The sequence below is a fragment of the Callorhinchus milii genome, unplaced genomic scaffold (genome assembly GCF_018977255.1).
Source record: "Callorhinchus milii isolate IMCB2004 unplaced genomic scaffold, IMCB_Cmil_1.0 Scaffold1, whole genome shotgun sequence".
In the NCBI taxonomy this organism is placed as follows: Eukaryota; Metazoa; Chordata; class Chondrichthyes; order Chimaeriformes; family Callorhinchidae; genus Callorhinchus; species Callorhinchus milii.
The window spans coordinates 127,879,283-127,903,715 of record NW_024704742.1 but is presented as its reverse complement, the minus strand read 5'-3'; the positions used below and the strand labels follow the sequence as shown (position 1 = coordinate 127,903,715).

General features: G+C 41.8%; 1 protein-coding gene and 1 non-coding gene across 3 annotated transcripts in view; one reads left to right on the top strand and one right to left on the bottom strand.

The window, feature by feature from the left end:
• The window catches only part of setbp1 (SET binding protein 1), a 177,242-nt gene that overhangs the window by 68,010 nt on the left and 84,799 nt on the right, over positions 1–24,433 (top strand). The gene's annotated exons all lie outside the window — the stretch shown is intronic.
• Positions 1,964–2,037, bottom strand: trnaa-ggc. Its single transcript has one exon. It is a non-coding gene; the product is annotated as a tRNA-Ala (tRNA).

The following is a 24,433-nucleotide window of genomic DNA, read 5'->3' as shown; positions in this document are numbered from 1 at the left end:
TGATCGTTTGCTTCATGCACAAATTGACTGCCTTATTTACCTAAAAATAGACAGTCAATACATTTGTATATCCTGTGATATGCTTTGAGAATGTCATTGTGAAAAGCGCTATATCGAATACAAGGATTACTGGTGTACATGGAGAATATGGGTGTACTTCTTAGGTGCAGTATCTTGCATTTGAACTTCTTTTACCAGTGGTTAGTTAGCCAGGTAATACCTTGGTGAGTTCTATTACTAAGATTTTGGCTTGCTCCTCTGGTTTCTTACAGTCTTAAACTGACAATCCAATGCAACACTGGTGGAGGGTTGCATTGACAAAGGTGCCGACCTTTGGATGATTATTAAACCAAGGTCTGCCTATTTAGGTAATGTTAAAGATTCCATGGCACTATTCGAAAAAAGAAGGGAGTTTCTCTCAGTGTCCTGACCAATATCCCCTCAAATAAAATTGGTCACTCGTTTCTGTGGGACATTGTTGTGTGCAATTGTGCTCTCACTTAAGCCTACAAATACACAGTCACTTAACTTCGCAGTAATTCCTGTGAAGCACTTTGAGACATCCCCCCGACGTGATAAGGCACTATACCAAATGTAAGGATGATTATGATTACACAGGTACTAATCTATGTACAGGTCTTATCCTTGCTATCGAGTGACATTAGTTTGTAAAGAAGCGTGAACTTTGTCAAATGCCTCTTAGATGTCTAGGTGCACAACATCATAAGATTACCCATTATTTAGTTGAGCCACAAAAACTTTACAACTTTATTCTGTGAAGGGCTTTGGAATGTCCTTCTGATGTCAAAGGCACTACAACACCACCACCACCAAAATTACATTTGAATAGCGCCTTTCACATCAGGTGGACATCCCAACGTACCAACTACAAGGATTATTATTGTCAAATTGGGATGTGTCTTCCTCGGAACCCTCTATGAGGTTGGTCAGACTCTTCTGAAGCCATGCTGGCAGCCATTTAATAGGTTAGCTTCATAAATAAGTCAGTCAGTAAGCAAATTGTATTTTTATAATTTCTTAAAAATGAACCACTGTAAAGGCAACACTGCCCTGTCTGATCAAGGAAATTATTTAGTTTCTGCAAACAGTCAATCAATTAACACCTTATGGGTGTTCGTTCCTTCACAATAGGAAGTACATTTTTGGGGGAAGCAATTATCTGATAATGTCAGATCCCTGGTTTTGTATTATAATCATTCTTTCATGTAATGATGTTAACCTACATTTCAGAGTTTTTTTTTGCATTGAACATTTTCCCTGGGGTTTCCTTTCATGGTTCCAAATGCCTTTCTCTTGGTGTGGTCTAATCTTTTCCTGTAGAGTAATGCACCAGACTCTCAGTGTGTGACAGATATTGCATAAGAGGCTGTTAAACAGTGTTGTGTTAGAGGACTTTTAGCCCATTTATCAATTCAGCCTCTGAATGGCACAGTGGAGACTGCTATCCCTGGGTGGAGGAGGGTTACAAGCTTGACGTGCTGAAGATCACATGAGCACTCTTGAGGCCTACACTGATAGTAAATTTTACTTGTCTCCTTACTGGAAACTTAGGTTCCACAGAGATAATAGAAGCTGCATAGTGTTGTGCTTTGAAAGATAAATACAGCTCTGGATTTTTTTGAATTCTGCTATTGGAGTTTCTGCTCTGGATGAACAACTAATAATAATGATAATCCTTGCATTTGATATACCGCCTTATCACGTCTTCTAGACGTCTCAAAGTGCTTCACAGAATATACTGTAAAATGAATTAACTATTTTGTGGGCAAAGCGCGACAGCCATTTACGCACAGCAGTGTCCCACACACAGTGGTGGATTGATTGATAAATCATTGTTTGTTTTTAAAGGATTATTACCCCCAGAAAAGTGATCCACCAATCGACTGACTACTTACTGATAGGTAAATAGAGGCGTGTGGAGTAAGGAAACTTGTCCAACGTTTCGCCCTGCCTGGGAATCAAACCCAGGTCCTCTCGCATGCCAGGCAAGTGCTCTAACCACTGAGCTACAGAACAATGATGATAAGATTCCTTAAAATGACAGATGTGTGCAGACGTGAAGAATATTTTTTTCTCTGAAAGCGATGTGAACAAAAGAGTCCTTATGAGAAGACTGTGTTAGGTTGGGAGTAAATGCCTCTTTCTTAAGACAATGAATGTGTTTTATGGCCTTTCAGAGGTCTGTTATTCGGCTCACAATGAAAACAGACACCCTGTGTTGATGAGGCTGAGGTTGTAAAGCTTTTCTCATTGTACCATTGAAGTGCCACTTACTTCCTTTTTATGGGCTATGAAACTGGTCTGTGGCTGGTTTTGCTAAACTACACCTTTGTTTGATTACATCATTTCAGGACTGAAGCCTCCTTCTCTCCACTAATCAGGTTTTTCCCATGTTACTGAATTGTTCAACTCCTTTCAAAGTAAGTGTGTTCCTCTGATAATTCTATTTAAGCTTTTGTATCTTAGCCTCTTAAAATCTTCAAATTATGAGTGTTGTCTTGATACCAAAGATCAAATTGTTTTACGTTGCGAAATGACGAAACCAAAGGCCTAAACTTTTAGGACGAAACTTTGAGAATCCTGTAATGTACTTTCTGATTCAATGCAGCTTATCTGTGCAGCTGCCTTCTTTGAATAGGATGGAGTACAGCAAATGTAGTCGGACCATGAATTACAACAGATTACGGTGCATTTTCTGGGTCTGCCCTCCTTTTCAACCGTGGCAATTTTAAGTCTCGCACAATGCTTTGATGGCTATTTTGGAGTTGCCGATCAGTTTTTCTGTGGTGAGATTCTTTTATTAGACTTGGCCCATTCCTATCTGTGTACATTTTCTTTCAACAAAATATCTGTTTTGAGTCCGATCATGTGTGATGGAGGACTTCTTAATGTGTCTGAATGAACTGTTGGGAAAGTGTTGGAAGTGCTTACAAGACGGCCTATTGTCAGCAAACTGACAGATGCAATCAGGCCTCCTCCCTCCTCCCTTCCCTTTTCTGTGGGAAGTGGAGAATGAGGTGACGAGACATATCAGTTCAGTGCAAGCTTAAATCCTGTCTTTCCTGCTGGCGATCTGCAACCTGTGAAGGGCCAACAGAAATAACTGTTGGTATGCATTTGTTTGTTTGCTTTGGACCTGTCGGGCCTGTTTTGAATGGCTGGAGTAGGGTCTGTTTCAAAAGAACCAAAGGGGTGCCGTGCCTTGTGTCTGCAGTGTTTGTTTCCCACAGAGGATAGATCCCCAATAGAGAAGGGCTCTAAGCGCAGAGAACTGAGAAGACATTATCAATCATTCAGGGTGTAAAAAAGGGCAGTATTGATGTGGTGGAATTGTTTTGTCTATGGGAGGGAAATTTGGACATCTGCCCAGACCCATACTGAGGTAAAGGAACAGTCTAAATTCAGAAGAATGAAAAAAAACTAAAGAATGGGAAGCAAGAGAGAGAGAAAAGATAGACCAAAGAATGTATGAAGATGAGTTTTAACCCCATAATTCCTGGGATTATTTAGGGACATGGCCAGGAAGGCTAAACTTTTGGAGTTGTCAAAACCAGTAAGTTAACACATGTTGCCTTATAAATTATAACGTACGCTTGTCGTGAAAATCCCATTGACTCAAAATTTACCAGCACACGGAGGAGCATTTAATCTTTAATCTAAAATAAGATCAAGGCTTTCACACTCAAGAATAGAAATTTATTACGTTAGTCCAGAATCCATGGTCATAAATCACGAAGTAAAATTGTTGGTTGGCAGCAAACTAACCAGGATAATCACTGGTTAGCTTGATGACAAATTAATACAAATGTTTGTTAGCACATTAACTGCAACATGCATCAGACCCAGAATGTGTCACAAAAGTATTGGTTACTCCCCTGCATTTAATGCATAGTTTCAGTGGTTATTAATGGAAAGGCACGCCTTCTTTCTCGTTCTATGTTAGAATCCTCCTTGTGCTTAGACAAAAAAGCCTCTATTCTTAGCCAAGTCCATTCCTACAATCTTTTCAAAGAGGGTTGCAAAGGCCTGGCTTATTGGACAGCAAGCTTGCTTCTGAGTCAAAATGTTGTGGGTTCAAGCCCCGTGTTGCCACATTGATCTTGTATTCTAGGCTGACATTTCTAATAGGGAAACCTATTAGAAAATTATTTGGGGAGGATAAGTTTGCAGGGCTATGGGGAGAGAGCAGAGTGGAATTGATTTGGATAGCTCTTTTCAAAGATCTTGCACAGACACGATGGGTCGAATGGTCTCCTTCTGTGCTGTATAATTCTATGATTTCAATTACAGTGTGAGAATTGGCTGCTGTACTTGCCTACAATTACACTCCTGCAAAAACACAGGGTGTTTTTCATAAGGTGTTGCATCAAATGCAAGGATTATTATGATTATTATTAATACAGGGAAGAGAAAACATTTTTTATCTGTTTCAGTGAGATGCTCCTGTTATGCATTTGGTGTCTTGGGTTCCAAAGTGGGGCATTGTTTCTCTATGGAAGTGTGAGAATAAATAATAATAATTCTTACATTCGGTACAACACCCTTCACATTGGCAGGATGTCCCACAGTCCTTCACAGTTTATACTGCAAAGTGCAATGACTGTTTTCTGGGCAAAGTGTGAGAAGAGAAAATGCAGAGAAACCTATGTATGATACGAAGTAAAGGATATTGACATACTTCTTGATAAATATTTATCGCTGTCCAAGTCAACTCCGCAACCTGGACAGTCCAGTAAAAGGAGCAGTATGCCTTTAGGGCTGAAATGAGTCTGTAGTTCCTGCATATCTTTTGGAGAAGTGCTCCAGATACTGCTTGCTTCACATACACACACACACACAAACACAAAGAGCACTGAACTGTTTTTCTCTAATAGCAGTTTGAAACCACCCAAAGTTGCCCCTACCCAACACATGATGACCATATCCTGCTCAGCCTGTCAGGTACCTTGGATCCTCTTGAAGATGCAAATAAAAGGCCTTCACCCGAGAACAATAAACCCATTGAGATTAGTCACTGTTTAGTAAACGTGACTGACTAGGATGCTGCCCTGATGAAAAAGCACTCCTCCATAATAACAAACAAAGGTGCAGCTCACCCCCAAACCCTCCCACCTCAACCTCAAGCAAAGTTTAACACCCCCACCTCATAAAGTTAGATCCCGTGGGCTAGCAGGCTGCGATACAGAGAGACCACTAGTTAGGATGGCACCAATCCTTCAGTACTACACTGGAGATCAGCCTGAGCTGTGAGCTCAATTGTTGATGCGGGGCCTGAACTTGAATAATAATATTCCTTGCATTTGATACCATGACGTAACACGTCACCAATATGTCTCAAAAAGTTTACAAGAATTACTCTAATGTGTAGTGACTGTTTTTGCAGACAAACTCAGCACACAATATGCACCCACAAACAGCCATGAAGTGAATGACCAATTGTTGGTCAGGACACAAGGAGAAACTCACTTCTCTATATAACCTATAACAGATCTCTCTAACCCATAACCTTAGGATACACAGGTTAGTGTGCTACCAACTGAGCCAAGCTGACATCTGTTGAGGATTCTCTGAGAAAACCTTAAGACCCTCATTACATGAAGTGCCTCTTCATACACAAATGGCCACCAGCAGAGAAATCCAGGAGCTTTGTTTCAGGTCCACTTGCTGGTACTGCTGTGAATTATGTGGCTGGTACGAATGTTCAGCCTTTGCACAGTGATAAAGCTTGTCAACATGTGGTGCGATTTGCTATCGATCTCGGAGTACTACTACCACTGCCAGAAAGTGTCTCAATAAGGAAAGTTAATGGCAGTAATCTCAGAGGGTGAGTGAGATTTATACAAAGCGATAATCTCTCTGCGCTGGTGTGTGATAATCTTTGTAAACAAAAATTAAGAGTGTTTATCAAAGCCTTGCATCTTTCAGCTTCAAAGAACTGCCCTGATGCCAGCACAAGACTGCTATAAAGTCAAATTGTTTTAATGCTATCAGCAACTTAAACTCCACTTAATCGACTTCCAGCTAAGAGTATAAGGGGAACCTGAGTAGCTTACTATGAAAACGACACATGAAATCACTTGTAATGTTATCCTTTGAGGATGCCTTAAGTTGAGTGGATAGATATTTGTTATGTAAAGGTATCAAGGGATATGGAACAAGGAGGGTAATTGGAGTTGAGGTACAGATCAGCCATGATCTTATAGAATGGCGGAACAGGCTCGAGGGGCTGAATGGCCTACTCCTGTTCCTATCAAGGGAAGTAAGCAGTACAGGGGTCCAAAAAATCCTGTTACTCCCTTGTTACAAAACAGCAATATGAGACTGCAGAGAAGCTGAAACAAGCTGTCAGGGATGCATTTCGTCTTGTCACTCCATCATGTTATAGAAGATGTCATACCGAACATGGTGACAGATCATTATCTGTCATGAAACTGATTGCGCTCACACTGATCTTCTGGGCATCTAAATAGACTTAAACACTTGTACTGATTACAATTAAAAACTTTTAAATACAATTATCATTCTTCCACTTGGTTCAGTTGTTGGTTATAATAATAATAATCCTTGCATTTGATATAGCGCTTTTCACGTCGGGAGGACGTCCCAAAGCGCCTCACAGAACATACTGTAAAGTGAATTGACTGTATATTTGTGGGCGAATGCGGCAGTCAGTTGCGCACAGCAATGTCCCACAAACAGTCGTAGATTGAAAATGTCCAATTTATTATTGGTTTTTTTGGAGGATTATTAGGCGTGTGGAGTAAGGAAACTTGCCCAAGGTTTCGCCCTGCCTGGAATTGAACTCAGGTCTCTCGCTTGCAAATGCTCTAACCACTGAGCTACAGGACTCCACTAGTGCACTCTAGAAACAAAATGGGGGTAACAGGACTTTGTGAACGCCCTGTACATGTGACATTCTCTCTGGAGAGTTGGTCAGTTTACTGTTTTATCTTTCCTGACTTCTCAATGTGAAATGTCTTTTATTGTAGTCGGAATGAAACCTAATGCTGCACAGCCTTTCACTGGGAGCACGAAAGGCCCATAAATCAGTAACTCTGGCTGCTAAATACTCCCACAGAGCCAGTTTTTAAACTTAGCCAGTTAGAGCATACTAATATAGGGTTAACACTGGGAGATGGGATCAGAAGATTTGCCCTGTCAGCAAAACAGGCTTGATGGAGCTGAAAGGCCTCCCCTGTTTCCATGGCCATCTTCATCTCTTGTTGGAATGAAATAGGCCGAGTAGCCTCCTGTACTGTAAAACTCCATGATTCTGCAGAATAATAATAATAAATCTTGAATTTGAGACATCTCAACAAGATCATGTTGTTGAGATGTCTTAAAATGCTTCAAAGAATACGTTGTAAAGTGAATTGACTGTATATTGTATGGGCGAAACAAAGGAACGAGAAGCTGCACCGGAGAGACTGAAGCTTGCTAGTCGATAATATCTTTTATCGTTTTCGAAGGAGTTCATCAATGCAGCATCAATTCCTTTTCTCAATAGGAGAGTCCTGAAGTAGGGAATCCTAGCCTGGCTTATGCTCATCTCCCTCTCTAGGCCTAATTCAGGTCAAATTGCTGTGCCATTTCATTTGGGGGAATGTTGGCCAGCGTACTGGGAGAAACTCTGTTCTCTTTACGTGCCGTGGGATCTTTAACATCCACCTGAATGGGCGGGCAGAACCTCGGTTTGACACCTCATCTGAAGGACGGCACCTCCGACAATGCAGCGCACCCCCAGCACTGTATGGGAGTGTCAGCCTGGATTATATGACTTCAAGGTCCTGATGAGTTTTAAAAAAATCAAAAGATGTGTGGCAACGGCTGCTATTTGTTCCGTTGCATTTGTTGGCGGATGTTGGTAGAGCTGGTTGGATGTTGCCCACAGGCAGTAAACCTGAAGTGGCTCACAGAACAGGAGTCTGTTGTGAGGTAAGCATAACATTGGGTTAAAGGATTTTCTTGTAATCCCCCTGGGAGACAAATGCCGCAGTGAGTCTCCAGCAGGGAATGACGGCAATCTGAAATATTACTTAAAAAGGCTTAAGTCAATTTACTTGAAATAATAATAATAATCCTTGTATTTGATATAGCGCTTTTCACGTCTTTTAGATGTCTCTAAGCGCTTTGCAGAATATACTGTAAAGTGAATTGACTTTTTTTTGCCGGCGAAATGCAGCAGTCAATTGCACACAGCAGTGTCTCACAAACAGTCGTGGATTGAAGTGACCAATTTATTATTTTTTTGAGGGATTATTATCAGGCGTGTGGAGTAAGGAAACTTACTCAAGTTACTCAAGCCCAAGATTTCGCCCTGCCTGGAATCGAACCCAGGTCTCACTTGCGAAATGAGTGCTCTAACCACTGAGCTACAGGACTCCACATGGAGCTGGTGTTGATGTAGTCAACTGTATGGATGATCGATTCACTTTACAGTATATTCTGTGAAGCGCTTTGGGATGTCTAGAAGACATGAAAAGCGCTATATCAAATGCAAGGATTATTATTAATCTTGGTTAACATTGAAATAGACTCTAAACTTCTGTTGATGTCTTTTTTCTAAAAGGATCAGGATCATTCAAACTTGTGTAAAATAATTTGGTTTCAAGATCCCAAGCTTTTAACCTCCTCCCCTCCAATTGCCTTCCTTCTTCTCTCTGCCTGGTCTGGCCTGAAGGAGTTGTCTCAACACAGGCCTCTTGTAACTTGCACAAGGTATCCATGTGGGACTCAAGCTCATAGTTATAAAAGCAACTTGTTGTAGTCGACGCTGTTGAAGTACTGAGGGAGGGCTGCATTGTCAGAGGTGGCTTCTTACAGAGAAGATCTGATCCACTGGTTCAGGTGGATATGAAAGATCCCAATTGTACTATTCAGCACAAGAAGGGAATTTCTCCCTATTTTTGAGTCACATTTTCAGTTCCCATAATAATGCTGTGTGGAAAATTATATTTTCCCTTTAAAAGGGGATTAGATTAAGGAGTGTGGTGAAAGGTGGGGCATTGCAATCCAAAGATCTACCAAAATCTAATAAATTGTTGGAAAAGGCTCGATGAGCTGAATGGCCTCCGCCTATCCCTGTTTTCCTATGTTTTGTACGGTTAAGATGGCAGCCAGGCAAGTAAGCAGCTTCTGTCAGTGCTGCCATTGAACTGAGTGTGTGGGACAGTGTGTCTGGTTGCTCCATCCCCCTCCTTGCTCTGCTTGGCACCTCCCCACAGCAGGTTGCAGAGATTGGGCACTCAGTGAAGTGCATGAGTTAAAGCAGTATCGCCCAAAAAAAAAGACCTGCTGGTGCCACTCCCCCATCCCCATCCCCCAACAAAATCTTTTATTAAAATGTAGCTGTTGTTGGACAATGCAGCGTTAGCGAAAAATAAGCCCAGGAGAGTGCTGTCGAGCTCTGAAGGGAGCCAGCCAGCAGTATGAAAAAAACATGAATTGTGCAAAATCCAACTGCTATTGCCCTGAAGGCTAGTTGAAGATTATGTTAAACAATTTGTTTCTATGACAGTTTCTGGATGATTTAGTAGCGCACGTTACCGTTTCTTTGACCTTGCCCTGAAAGAGCTGTTTGAAGCTATTTATACTCCGTAACGTTTGGGCTTTTCCATTTGCTTCAAACTGAGAGGCAGATTACATTAGCTATTTTACTGAGAGCAGGAGCCATTGTAAAATACCTAGATTGTGAAAAATTAGGGCTCCGTTCAGTTAACTCTTTGCCCCGGGCAGACAGAAGTGAGATCCAGGAAAACTATGCTAATTTGGCACTTGCCCTACAAGGCAAGTGCACAAGTGCCTGCTGTGTGGTACAGGCCTGGGAAAATGATTAATTGAACAGTAGCAAAGAGCTACGCATGCTTTTGAGAGGAATGTACTTCCTGTTATTTTTAGAGCATTGTTAAGCCTGGATATTTAATTTGAAGAGGTCACATCGACTACAGAACAGCGATTGAGAAATAGTTTCAGTTTGTATGACACAGCAGCACAGCTTTCTCTCAGTGATTGTACAAATAACAAAAGAAACCTCTTATGTGTTAAATTTCTGTTGCATGTACAAACTCATTGATGTGAGGTGTCCTCATAGTTTGATGCCTTAGCACAAATAAATGGTGGGGTTAGACATAGCTGTAGATGAAATCAGTCTTTCTCATTACCTCTAACCAATTGGTGCCAGCATGTGTTGAACTTTAAGCTTGGTTCAGTTGTTTGTTCTCTCGCCACTGGGTCAGAAGGTTGAGGGTTTAAGCCCCATGAGGGGACTGGAACTCACATTCTAGGCACACACGATAGTCTAGCACTGGGGAGAGCTGCATTGTCGGACATCCAGGCTTTCAGGTGAGACATTAGACCAGTGGTGGCCAACCAAATAATTTTTTTTTCTTGATTGAATATTTCTTGATTTAGGGCCACGCCATAAATGTCACTATTCAGTAGCTACTGGAATAAAAGGTTGATTTAACACAGACTTACCCAGACCATGCAAATGATCAGTGGGCCACTTCTTGACACCTGTTGGCCCACAGGCCATGGGTTGGCCACTACTGGCTTAGACATTAGATGAAATTCATATCCGCCTGTTCTTTGGATGGATGTTAATGGTCTTGTGATGCTTTTCTAAAAAAGAGAGTGGTTTCTTTCGGGTGTCCTGGTCAGAAATCCTCCAGAAACATTAGCTGTTTGTGAGCTCTTGCTGCGTGCAAAATGGTTCCTATGTTTGCCAACAAGAACAGTCATTACACTTGACATCAATTACCTGTGAACCACTTTGAGACATTTCATTGTGATAAAGTGCAACATTAAATGCAAGTATTATTTATCATTTATATTAAACTATTGGATTCTCCAGAGTGCTTTCCAAGTCAACAGCAATTTCAACAATTTGCACTTGTATAGCATTTTTCACATTGGGTGTTTTACAAAGACTGAGCGAAGCCTGCCTGGGAAGATAGTGTGTGTGTGTGTATATGTGCAAGAAGGGGGGATGGAGAGGGACAAGTAGTGGCTGAAAACACATTCAAAAATGTGTCATTTAAAAGCAGAGAAGGAAGGGGAAAGTCAGAGGGATTCCGGGGGAGATGGCGAAGTAGATGAAGATATTCAAATTCATTTGGGACCCAGTGGAAATTCTGAGATAATTTAAGTTGCATGTTTACATTTGACTAATTCTCAACTTGACTCACGGCCGACTGAAATGTTGTGATTTGGTTCGAAGTCTGTGCAGAGCTGAAAGGCCTGTGGATTTCGCAGGGTCTCCAGGATTTGGAATGCTGATACGTTCATGATCTAAAGCTTCAAAGCCCAAATTGCATTCTCCGCAATTTAAAAAAAAATCCCCAAATGATTCAATTGCATAAAAATCGCCTTTGATGTTCTGTTGATGTCAGGGGCAGTATTTATGAGTCTGTATTTCCCCCATTTGTGTTGGTGAAGAGCAGATTGAGCTGTGCGAGAATGGCAGCCTATCAGTGAGAGCATTCACTCCTCTGTCTGGAGGTCAGAGGCTCAGGTCAGAGGGTAACCTGGCATTCCGTTCTGTTGAGTTTCTGCAGATTTATGTCGGACCTTTGGTTGGAGCACCATTGGGACAGCAGAAAGCTCCACTACAGGGGAGGGGAAAGCGAGAGAGAGAGAGGAATGGAGAGGCAATGGCTATACCAGGTTAGGTCGTCAATCGTGGGAAAAAATTTACAACCTCAACTGAAGGAGGAATCCCTCGAGACCAACCACACCGACAATGCACAGTAATGGGGGACAGTTAGTGGACAAAGAAAAATATGTACATTGAGTAATAAGATCTGGAATTTTAAAAAATGCTTGTGTTTGATATGGAGACTTGTGTCTCACAGCGCTTCACACAATGGGTCACTTATTTATGTTTCTCTTCATTGACTTTTTATGGTGAGGGGGACTCGTTCCAACACTCAGCTTTCTTTCCATTGAAGGCTCTAATTTTCTTTTAGAATTAATGTCGTCTCAGATGTGAGGTGGAATCCAGACTCACGTGATCTTTCTCTCTCTCTGCTCCAGGCTTCAGTTATCAGTTGATTTTCGAGGAGCAAAGGGAAAGTTTTTGATTAAAATAAATTAGCCATGCTCAGTATCTGCTAATTGGCTCCTTTTGATGTCATGGCAGGGAGAATATCAGTACTCCCAGTCATCGTCTGATGTTTGGCTTGCAGACCTTCAGGGTACTGCTGATATCAATGACACCTCTGCATCAAAGGCAATAGGATTTTTGTGATTAAGCAGAAGTAGCATCTCTCCAATAATAACCTCCTTCACATAAATGAGCATGGACAATAAGTACTGTCTTTAGTTACTGCAAAGGCTGACCGCTACTTGAAGGAAATCGAATGAAAGGCCTGCATGTACTGAACTACAGTTCAAATTAAATCCTTTCCCAACATTTCCAGCAATTAAGATTAAGAATTTACAGCACCTTTTTTATTTTTAGAAAGAATACAGTACATAAGTGAGGTCAGGGGTGGAAAAAAGACATTCAGTTGTCGAAGCTCAACCCTTCATTTAGTAAAACTCGCAAAAGTCTTACCTGTATACATTGTATAATCGCCTAAGCTGTAGATTCACCTGAGTTCCATTCAGTTTCCGATCAAAAACACTTAGCTTTCTTTTCTAAACACTAGTCGTATTCCCGCTTAACTGGTTGAAGCCGGTCTGCTATCCTCCATTACTCCCATATTTACAAGCTGCATTGAATCACAGGAAATGATGCCCTGACCCATCGAAACATACGCACTTACCGGCCAGCTGCATTGAATTGCGGGAAATGTCGTCTTGATCCATCAACGCATGCGCAGAAGAACTTAATTTCCCCTGATTCGTTGCGATTCCAACACTTGCCGTTAAGTGCATATATGGCAACGGATCAAGACGCATTGAATCGCGGCAAACCAGTCACCACATATGCAGTTACTGGCTACACAGAGCAGAGAGGGTGAGGAAGGAGAGAGGTGACTAATAATACACCCTGTCTCATCATATTGTTGAAATGCCTTTCAGGAATTTACATCTTCAACCAAGATTGTCGTAATCTTGTATTTGTAGGCAAATGCAGCAGCCAATTTGCACACTGCAATATCCCCAAAACAGCCACAAAAACGAACAGCACAGGCAGGTGTCAGCCTGGCTCAGTTGGGCGTGCTCTTGCCTCTGAATCAGAAGGATGTGGGTTCAAGCCCCACATCACGAGTTGGAACCCATACAGTCTATGCTGACATTCCAATGCAGTGCTGGGATCAGGTACATTGTCTGAGGTCCCTACACGTGCCTGACTAGCTGGGTGTCAAAGATCCCATGGCACTGTTTGAAAAGAGATTGGTCATTCACTCCTTGTTTGTGGGGCATTGTAATGTGCAAATTGGCTTTGTATTCCTTCACAAAATGCATTACCACATCACTTTACAGTTTATCTTAAGTGAAGCACTTTTGAGATGTTTCGATAATGTAATGAGGTGTTATACCAAATGCAAGTATTTTTATCTGGTATATTGTTGGCTGAGAGCCAAAAGAAATTCCCTTCTCTTTTCGAATAGTGCTATGGGATCTAACCACAAAAATACGAATGCAGAGTCAGATTATCAGTAACTAACCAATCTTCCATTACCAAGTTTCTATTGTAAAAATAGAATTGCCATAAAGTAAACCCATTTTTCTCACTGTCTCTTCATTAAAGAAAAGTCATTAAAGTAAGGAAACTGGTTGGTGACTGAACATTTACTCAATGTTTTTTTTGTTGGGTGTTGAGATCAACGGTTCTTATTTTATGAGCTCTTGTCAAAATAGTCAATTTGACTAAAAGGAACATGGTGTGGAGCATTGCCCAGGGCTCAGATGTTTTTCATGGATAAAAGTGTGGTCATTTGAATTTAATCGCCACCTTTAAGCTTCCACATATGATGCTAAACAAAAAAGAGAAAGAAAGAATGTATAGAGTGGAAACAGGGCACTGGGCCCAACCAGTCCATGTCGGTGTCAATACTCCACACGAGTCTTCACCCATTCCTTACTCCCTCACATACCCTCTCCCTCATGTGGCTCAGATGTTTTTCATGGATAAAAGTGTGGTTATTTGAATTTAATTGCCACCTTTAAGCTTCCACATATGATGCTAAACAAAAAAGAGAAAGAATGTATAGAGTGGAAACAGGGCACTGGGCCCAACCAGTCCATGTCGGTGTCAATACTCCACACGAGTCTTCACCCATTCCTTACTCCCTCACATACCCTTCTCCCTCATGTGAAGGTTAAACCCAGAAGAATGCTTTCAGATATGCTAAGGCAGCAAGGCAAAAGGGCACAGGCTCAGGGAATTGAAGAGAAGTTTGGGACAGACACCAGGAGGTATATCTTCACATAGAGTATAATCATCAGATGGAACAAGCTTACCAGGACTTGAAGCCAAGACACTGGAATTATTTAAGCAACTCCTTGGTTTAATAGGATGATGGAAGGTATGGTATTCACTAGGGATCACACAAGCGGTATGAATGATGAAGGCCCTGTGGCTCGGATACCAGGAGAAACTCTTAACTTTCCTCTGAACAAACAAGAACAGACCTTGGCTTTAGCGTCTCATCTGAAACACAGCACCTCCAACCATGCAACGCTCTGCCCAGTGTCAGCCTGCACTGTGAGTGAAAGTTCCAACATGGGGCTTTGAACTCACAACGTTCTGACCCAGAGGCGAGAATATTACCAACTGAGCCAAGCTGCCAGTAATAAGAGGCCATAAGATGGTATTACAGGTATTGGGAGATGCTGCCAACTAAAGTTATCACAAACAGTACTACTTGGAACATTACAACATTTCAAAATAGCACAAGGCAATCATATAACTCACTGTTACAGATGCAAGACAGATTTACACAAGCTTTCTCTTATAAAATATAGTAGAAAATTAATGGTAAAAAGTCCTCCCATTCAGACTAACTTGCTCAGCCTGTTGGTGATTTGCAAGGCATTTTGTGAAGCCGTAATACAGCAAATAAATTGGTCATTCACATCATGGCTGTGGGATGTGGCTGTGCTCAAATTGGCTGCTGCATTCACCTACAAATTTCACGGATGCTACACTTCATAGTAAATCTTGTGAAGCACTTTTGAGTCGATTTGACGATGCAGTAAGGAACTGTACAAAATGCACTGATTAGTATTATTATTATACATCTGCTATAAACATTGACCTTTCAAATTTGCAACATGAAATTGGGAATGGAGATGAGACGTAAGCGAGCCAGGCTGTTTATATTATTGAGGAGGAAGAAGTCAGTGAAATGAACATGAGCTAGTTTGTTTTTCAAATTCAAAACATATTAATTGGTAGGTCAAAATTAGAGAAAGTTTATTAAAAAGAGGTTAACCACTAAATTATTGGCAGAGGCACGCAGTATCTTTGCAATGAAAAGCCACACGTTTTGCTGAACAATATTTTGTATTTATTTCCCCAGGAGTTTGTTTGAAATAAAAAAAACCAAGCCAACATTAACACAAAGATGGGCTTGAACTGAGTAAAGGGAGCTTGTTTTCAAAACTGTAAAAGGCTCCTGAATTGGTTGAATAAAACACTGAATATTTTCTCAGACTTATTTAGCATCCTTCAAATATTTAATTCACTGGAGACCAAATGTTTCCATGGCAACACAAATGGTTGCAGGGTAGAGTCCTGTCATGTAGCAAAAGAGAGGTGAATGTGTGAACAACTCTGATTTCCTGCCAACATGTCATTCACCAGTACTGTGGAGTGCCAATGAGTTGGTGAGAGTTTTCATACTCGGTGTGGCGTGGGGGTCAGAGGGGGGGGGAAAGAAAATCTAAGCCATTGAAGTATTGTTCAAGAGGCTGTTTGTGCTTTGTACAAAGTTTGCCCACTTAAGGATTTGTAATGGAAACGTTTATTTTCACTAAAAGCTAAGTGCTATATGTCTCGTACTGAGCTTGCCTTTTCTGTGCAGGATTATTTGCAGGATCATACTTCTACTCTGTGTTTTCAGACTGAATAGCAGGCGTACTTGGCCATTCTTGAAATGGTCCGGCAGAGAGAGATTAGTTGCGCTGCTCGTCCCGAATCCAGAAGCCGCAGATTGGAGTCGAGGTGTTCCCGCTCACCCGCTGGCACTCACTTTGGTTTGAAACGTGGTGGAGGGAAATGTTTTAATTCGGGAAAGTGGAATTTGTATTGTCAGCCGGGTATCTGACACGCAGAAACCCTGCTTAAAAGGAATCCGCGCCAAATTACAGAGAGTTCAACAATAGAATGATCAGTGGTGTATGGAAAGATGCAATGAAGCTTCATTGCATCTTTTATATTACATCTTCAGTGCCAGAATATCAATATTGACCCATGATTTTGAAATGCAACCATAACATTTTGAAACATCTCAAAGCACTTCAGAGAGTTTTCTGTACAATGTAGTGACTGTATTTGTAGGTCAATGTGGTAGCCAGTTTTTACGCAGCAACATCTGACAAACGGCCAAAAACTAAAACCTTCAATTTATTTATCTGGAGGATTGTCGGCCAGGACACTGGGACAAACTCTCTTCTCTTTTCTGAACAGTCTCATGAGATCTTTAACATCTACCCCAACAGGCAGATTTGAGTTCTGACGAAGGGTTGTGAAACGTTGACTCACTTTCCTTTCTCCATAGATGTTGCCTGACCTGCTGAGTGTTCCCAGCGAATTCTGTTTTTGTTGTAGGCAGAGAGGACCTTGGTTTAATCTTTCATCCAAAGGACGGAATCACTGAAAGACAGGAATTGGAGTATTGACCTTGACTATGAGCTCAAAGTTCAGACTTCAAACTTGAACGTGTAACTTCCTGACTCAGAAACGAGAGTACTACTAACTGAGCCAGGCTGTTACCATACTACCTAACCGTGCACACTAGAGGGATTGAATCTGGAGCCTTTCTATATTACATTGTTTTAAGCGCTCCGGGACGCTACTTCACATGAAGGGCGCTATATAAATGCAAGTTGTTTTTGTTGGTTCAGCTACTTACAATTTAAACTTGATAGGCCATTGAGGGCCCATCAACTGTTTCTTTGGCTTGTTTTATGAACATATATGGAGATAATTAACTAGTCAGGTGTTTGGAGATGCCTATCTGTGGAGTTTGGTCATCTTTGCTAATTTTGCCACAATGCTAAACCTGCTGGTGTGCCTGGATTGCAATCCGAGGTTTTCAGATAAACAAGTTCTAATACTATGTACTAATTTTTATATTAATCACTTAAGATGCAATCTCCGTAGAGTTCAATTGCTTCTGCTTTTCTGCAGAAAAGAGCTTTTGCATTGTAGGCAAATACATTTCGTTCAAAGGCACATAAACAGTTGAGTACCATTTAATGTGTGAGTCTGCAGATTATTTCAGATGGGTAATGACCAAAATAAATTTTCCATGCATGGAATTTGGTTGATCCTTTGATAACTGGTACAGATACGTTCTTGTGAATTGCAGCTCAATTGATCTTTGAGGATGTTAAGTGTGTGATTGACTTTCAGTGATAGCTGGTGTATGGTGAGGGACTGTATATATATATATATATATATATATATACACGTGTTTGGGCAGCTGTTGATGAGACCACAGCTTGCAGGCCTCCTTGTCTGTTATGCACAATCCCCATTATTAGATACGGTTGAGCTACATTTGAGGCCATGTCAGAGTCTAACGTGCACGAGATTCTCATTCTCTATATCACTCGCTATATCCTGAACGTTGGGGTCATTGTGAGAATTGTTTCCCTTTTGACAGAACTAAGGGTTTAGTTTGCTTGCAAATCATTGCTTAAAATATTCGCTTTCAAATTGAAAGTTGGAGCAGAACTTTACGCAGAGGGTAATTGACAATTGGAACAGGTTGGCACGAAGAATGGTTGAAACCACGACACTGGACTCATTTTTAAAAAAAGCTTGATACTGTATTAGGTGAATGGAGGGCGAGTATTTTGGAAGGATGGGACCAAATGGCCCAAAGGGCCTTCTTCATCCAAACTAACTTGATGAACACTGATGAGCTGCCGCTGGATGTCACTAGCATCCTAAACACAAAATCTTATGGAATCATCGAATGAAAGCAATTAAACACTGTGAGAAACTTTTTTTTCCAAAAGTTTCATGTGGGAGTCCTTAATGTTCAGCTGAAGAACAAGCAGGTGGGACCTGAGGTTAACATCTCATTTGAAGGATGATATGTCCAACACAACCCCTTCCCCGACTGCACTGGAATGCTAGTCTATCCTATAATCCCAAATCTTGATGTTGGCTTTGAAATTGCAACCTACTGACATAAACAGGAATGCCTCTAACTGTCAGACTGCCTCTGTGGTCACATCTATTTATCTAGCAGTAAGTAGGAACCTGGTTGTTAGTTGATTGGCGGATCGCTTTTCCAGGGATAATAATCCCTTAAAAGAAGAAAATAATAGTTTGGTCACGCAATTCATGGCTGTTTGTGGGACACTGCTGTGCGCAATTCACTGCCGCGTTTTGCCTCAAAATATACAGTCAATTCACGTTACAGTATATTCTGTCAAGCGCTTTTGAGACATCTTGAAGACGCGATAAGGTGCTATATCAAATGCAAGGATTATTAAAGATTATTATTATCTACTGAGATCACGAATGGTAACTCTGAGAAAATGGTATTTGTCGTTTAATTTATCTATCATGAGATGAGGACATTTTCAGCGCCTTGGGACGTCCTCCCGAAGTGAAAGGCGCTATACAAATGTAATGTTGTTGTTGTTGTTGTTCTGCACAACTGTGTTGATAACAGTGGCCCAATCTTCAATGTTAAACAACAATATGAGTAGTTTAGCATTTTTGTTAATGGGATTTGCAATGTCTTTATCATACAGATCTTTTTACAGTATCATGATATTACAATAACCAGCTTGGTATCTTATCACAGCTTGACATGTTGATTGCCTTGTATGTTACAAGCCTGATTTGTGAACAGTTTCTGAGTTACTTCTAACAGCTTCTAAACTCTCTTCTATTTAACCCATAATTCTCTTAATGTACCCATAATGCATTTAAGGCCTTAGGACTCGAAGAGGTTTGTATTACTACATGGTGCTTCTTCGTATCTGGGCTTGCCTGGCTTCACTAAAAATCGATAAACATCAATATCCGTCTTTTTTTCACGATATTCCGTCAGTATATTTTCGTTGAAAAAAATGCTTTTTATTGGGGGGGGTTTCTCAATGACAAAAATGGCCGACTTCCAAGTCGGTGAAATTCCACAATGTCACTTTCTGCTCACTGCACAAGCGCAATGTGCAAGAAGCAACAGTCATGTAACTTCCTGTGCACCGTACATGCGCATGACACACAGGAAGTGTTGCTGATCTCACGCAGGAAGTGATATCAGTAGCAACCTGGCGACCTTGAACTTGGCCATTTTTGTTTAAAAAAGGTTCAACATTAAAAAGCATTAATATAGCAAACAATATTAATATTTGAGTGTAAAACTTACCTTTTTAAGTAAGCTGATTGAAGTCATAATTTACAATATAATTCCGCACCAGGTTATAGTAACGTTGACTCAGTAATATTGTTCACAATGTTTAAGTAAGGCACACACAGCTTTATTGAATGGGCATCAGCTTGGTGCATTGCATGAGATCTGCAGTTTGAAATCTGCATGATATACAGTTTGAATGATGCTGTGTGTTCAGATTCGCCCGTGGAAATCTCATGAGTTTTAATGCCTCTAAAGTGTTGGTTGCTCTTCTTTTCTGTACTTGTTGGTGTGTCAATGATGAATTCTCCACTACTATTTTGTAAGCTTCAGAGGAAAGCAAATACAATTGCAGCAGCAATGCTAATGGAACAGTAATAATAGACTTGTCATGTTCTTTCCAAGCAAATGGAGGATTCCCAGCTGATTGAAGACTTGCTTTCTTATCAACTTGCCTCTTTTCAGTTCTCCAGTACAAGAGGGACGTTATTATTGGATTAATCATTGAAGCAAACCCTGTTTTTTTCTGGTAGCAAAAATTAATCCGAGACAATTTATCGCCAGAGTGACAAAAATATTATTAATTGATATTAATACACCCAGCTTGCTGGTGTTTCTGACAGTATCTGAAAGGATAGAATTTTATCAAAGCATTGTTTTCTTGCCATTTTTCTCTTGTTTGGCTCTGGGCACCATTTTCCTTCTGAAGAACAGCAGTATAACACAGGAAACTGTATGGAAATTTGAGTCAGGATCACTAACAAGTTGAGTCCTTGCTTCGAGTATTAACAGAGTTAATCTTATTTGCTGACCTCCATCTTGTGTAGGAAGTGAGAACATAAGAAATGGATGAGGTCATTCAGCCCATTCCACCTGTTCAATAGGTTGTGGTTGATTTTTTAATCCCATTTTTCGAATGTTTCCTTAACCCTCAATAGCTTTACTTCCCAACTATCTAACTCCCCTTTGATATTGGCTTTACAACCTTCAGGGGAAGTACATTTCACATTCTCACAGCCTTTTATGTGAAACAAAGCTTCATACATGATGTGTTGTTCCTTGAAATTGTAGCCTATTCATGCATTTCTTTCTCTCTCGTTAGGAGTGAGACAGGTTTACGCACCTCTCCTAGTTTCCCAGCCAAGCCCAGAGTATGGGAATTGGCACAACAACATTTTGTGGGACCCTGGGCTGGAGCCTCAAGTGGCCCACAGAAGTTAAACTTCTACTTGCTTTGCCTGATCCGATGCTCATTCACTATTCAGGCCACAAAAACAACAACAACTTGCATTTATAGTGCACCCCTTGCGCAGGCGAGTGCCCTGGGGGTGCGTCTTCAGGCCACCACTTCATTAAAGAGTGCAACCTCCTCACTTTAGTTTGTTGGTGTGATCTGTGTTTCCGATCTAATCTGATCTGTGTACACTTCTCACAGAAAGACGATTATCCAGCAAGGTGGCATAGGTGGGTGGGTGGTGGTGGAGGAGGGTTTGGGGGTGGGGGGGAGAGAGAAAGAGAGGAAGAGGGGTATATTTGTACTCGTGCCATTCTGTGACAACATTCTGTGCTCTGTGCACAGTGGCAACATTACAGCTCGGATGAAAAAGAAATGTGAATTGAGCAGCAGCGACTTTCCTGGAGTCTTGTTACTCTCACGGTGTAAATCCCGTCACATAATATTTTAAGCTGGATTTGGGTTGGAGATACGAAAATGAATGAATGCCGAGGTTTTATATGGAGTGGGGGGTGAGGGGTGAGGAGCATCCTGAAGCTTTCATTCAGTAAGTGTGCAGATGCGACAGAACTTTTTCCCTTTCGTGTGCTCATTCGGATGTGTAAGAAGTGGTTTATTTGGCGTCTTGTTGCTTGTCGAAAGTTGGATTGCTCAGGCTCTTTTATGTGGTAAGATTGTGTCCCCCCTCCCTCAGGTTTCCTTTCACCGAAGCCACGAAGGCCAGACTTGGCCTACGCGCAAATGCAATGGTGGTTTTCGAGCAAAGGTTATGTTTTGCTCTAATGTTTTCCACTTGCCACAGTCAGTGTTGCCTCCTGTGGGTCTCTTTAAACCTCCGTTGCTCTGCCCTTTCTTTGTATGTGTATTCGAGAGGGATGGGGGTGGACAGAGGGGAAGGAGGAGAGAGGTGGGGTGGTGGAGGACAGCGGGCAAGTCACAAGTGGAAATACGTTGATTTTATTTTGAAATGCCAGTCACGCAGAGGAACATGTCTGCTGTGGTGTTTGTGCTTGAGCTCTTTGCTGGACTGGAAGAGAGGCTGGGCAGATAACAATAGCTTGTAATGCCATTTCGTCATTTTTAGCTTGCGATTGGCTCTGGTGAGTAGGGGGCGGGGAGGGCAGTGGGGGGAGAAAGAGAGAGAGAGAAAGAGAAAGACAGTAGGACAGTAAAATATGACAGCTGCTGAACAAATGGCACATACATAGAAGTCCTCAAGAGATGACCTTGAAAGATTTTTTTTTATCCTGTGTTCACCTTGTTCAAGTGACTTTTAGCGCATCAGATTGGTATAATGCAATCTTTGTAAAATAGCCATGAGTAGGTAGGTACATTGTCAGTGGAGTTTTTAATGTACAGCTTTGACTATTAAACCAAGTGAAAAATTAAGCTCCCAACATAGCAGAAATCTTGAATGATTTGAAGTGCTGCAGTGTTTTTCATTTCCTCCCACCACCACTCACTGTCTCACTTCGCCAAAGGCACAGCCACCCTGTAAATGCAAAAAAACAATAAAGCGTTGGGGACAGAGGAGCCGGAGAGGAGGATTGATGAGAGAAGGAGCTGGAGAGACAAAAACCTGAACCGGTGCCAACAGGAGCTGCAGTGGCAGGAAAAAGGAATCTTGCGCCACGCCAACACTCCTAGCAGCTACTGTGTGACACAGAGGGAACATGCAATGGTGGGACCTAATCACAGTGATGCTGATGGATGGCAGCCATAAACACGGCAACGGCTGTGCCTGTGCATTATCAACTTTGCTCCGGGCAAAAAAAAAAACCCCAAAACATAAATAAAAATCCCCAGATTTACAGACCAAATTTCCCGCCAGCGGAGACCCTGATCCCTAAACTGAACAGCAGGCAGAGAGCAGACCCATCGCTTACTCAAGTCTCAGCACGATACTATTGATAGCAAACAGCACCAGGCCTGTAGCTAAAACTGTCGTGGCTCAATCAAGGTATAGTTACTCGAAGCAGCATGTGTCAGCGCTGCATGTATTTAAATGGAGAATACCACGTAGCATTACCCTCAGAATGGGTCGTGTAAGGCTGACTGGTATCAAAAGCTGGCCTTCGACGTGCAGCATTGAGGTGGTTTCAATAGGCAAGTGTGAGAGGTATTGTAACAAATTATTTTTCCAATCACGTAGTGTTGTTACTTGGTTCCGGGGGCAGAGAGGTGGGGGAGGGTGTCCTCTACCCCCTCCTTCTCTGCACGTCGGCAGTGTGTATTGATAGTAAATTGGATCATATCCTCGTGATATACTAATAATGATGGTTGACATGACCTTTCCTTAATGCCGCAGACGTTGGAGCATAATGTGACATTCAGTGTCAGCTCATTTGCGCCCTGCAAATTGACTGGTTGGAAGGTCTCCAGAGAACAGCTGTGCTTGATTTTTTGGGGATGGTTTGTTGACCATATCGCAGTGTTGGGCTGATATGTTGGATTCAACCATAGCATGGAGTGGAGGGGAGAGGAGCCTGAGGGTGGGAAGGGGGTGGGGGGACAGGAAATTGAGAGAACGGGAACTGCGTGGGTTATATTCAAAGGGATGTTTATCTGCTGCCCCCTCCCCTCTCCCACATAGTGGGCATGCAGTGTACATTTGCTGCAAAGGCAGTTAATGCTGCATCAGTTAACACCTTTAAAAATAAGCAAGGCGGATAGTTGGCAGTGATCAGGATTGCGAGTGGTGGGGTACGTACAGATAAGACTACTGAGCGCACAGTCGAACGCAGAGATTCTCATTTTTGATACAGTGCCTATAACATCAAAGTTCGCAAATAATCGCTGTCAAGTGCAGTGACTGTGTATTTGTAGAGAAACGCAGGAGCCAATTTGCACACAACAATGTCCCACGACAGCCTTGAAGTGAATGACCAACTTCATCCAGGGGACTGTCAGCCACGACACCAGGAGAAACTCCCTTCTCTTTTCGAATAGTGCACTGGGATCTTTAACGTCCACTGAGCAGGCAAATGACATCTTGGTTTAAACTAACATCCAAGATAGCTGAGAAGTAATTTAATGGAGGGATCAACAACCCTTTCCACGAGCTCGTGAGACTTTGTGCCACAGTCAGGTACTAAGCTGAGCTGAGCCATTGCTTGAAGAGTAAGAAGGCTTCAAATCCGGAGCAGACATTGATTTCCTCAGGCAGCGGAGTATCACACCAGGTTGATATATTGATCTCTGCTCTGAAGGAGGAGAAATTATGCCCTTCTTTACTGTCTGATCAACTGCTAGCTGACTCAGCTCATTGCTAATGAAAAGGAAGCGGAATCAACAATAACTTGCGTTGACCTAGGTTTTTTTTCAATAGGGAAATGTCTCAAAGCGCTTTGCAGTGGTGGTGCTGAACATTGGTAGAAGAGATGGGGGAGGTGGGAGGTGATTGCAACAACATCAACAACTTGCATTTATATAGCTCCCATCATTCAGGGTAACGTCTTGGAGCGCTTAAACAAAAAACATTCCTGGTTCATGTCCTGAAATTGTCCTTTGCAACTCCAAACCTATGTCCTCTTGTTTTACCACCGTTTTGCTGTAGGCATGATCGAAGAGGCAGGTTTTCAGGGGGCAAGGTGGAGGGATTTAGGGAAGGAGTCCCAGAGGTTAGAGCCACAGTGGCTGATGGCTCAGTTGAGTGTAAGGATTTTGAAGGTGTTCTGCTGAGAGA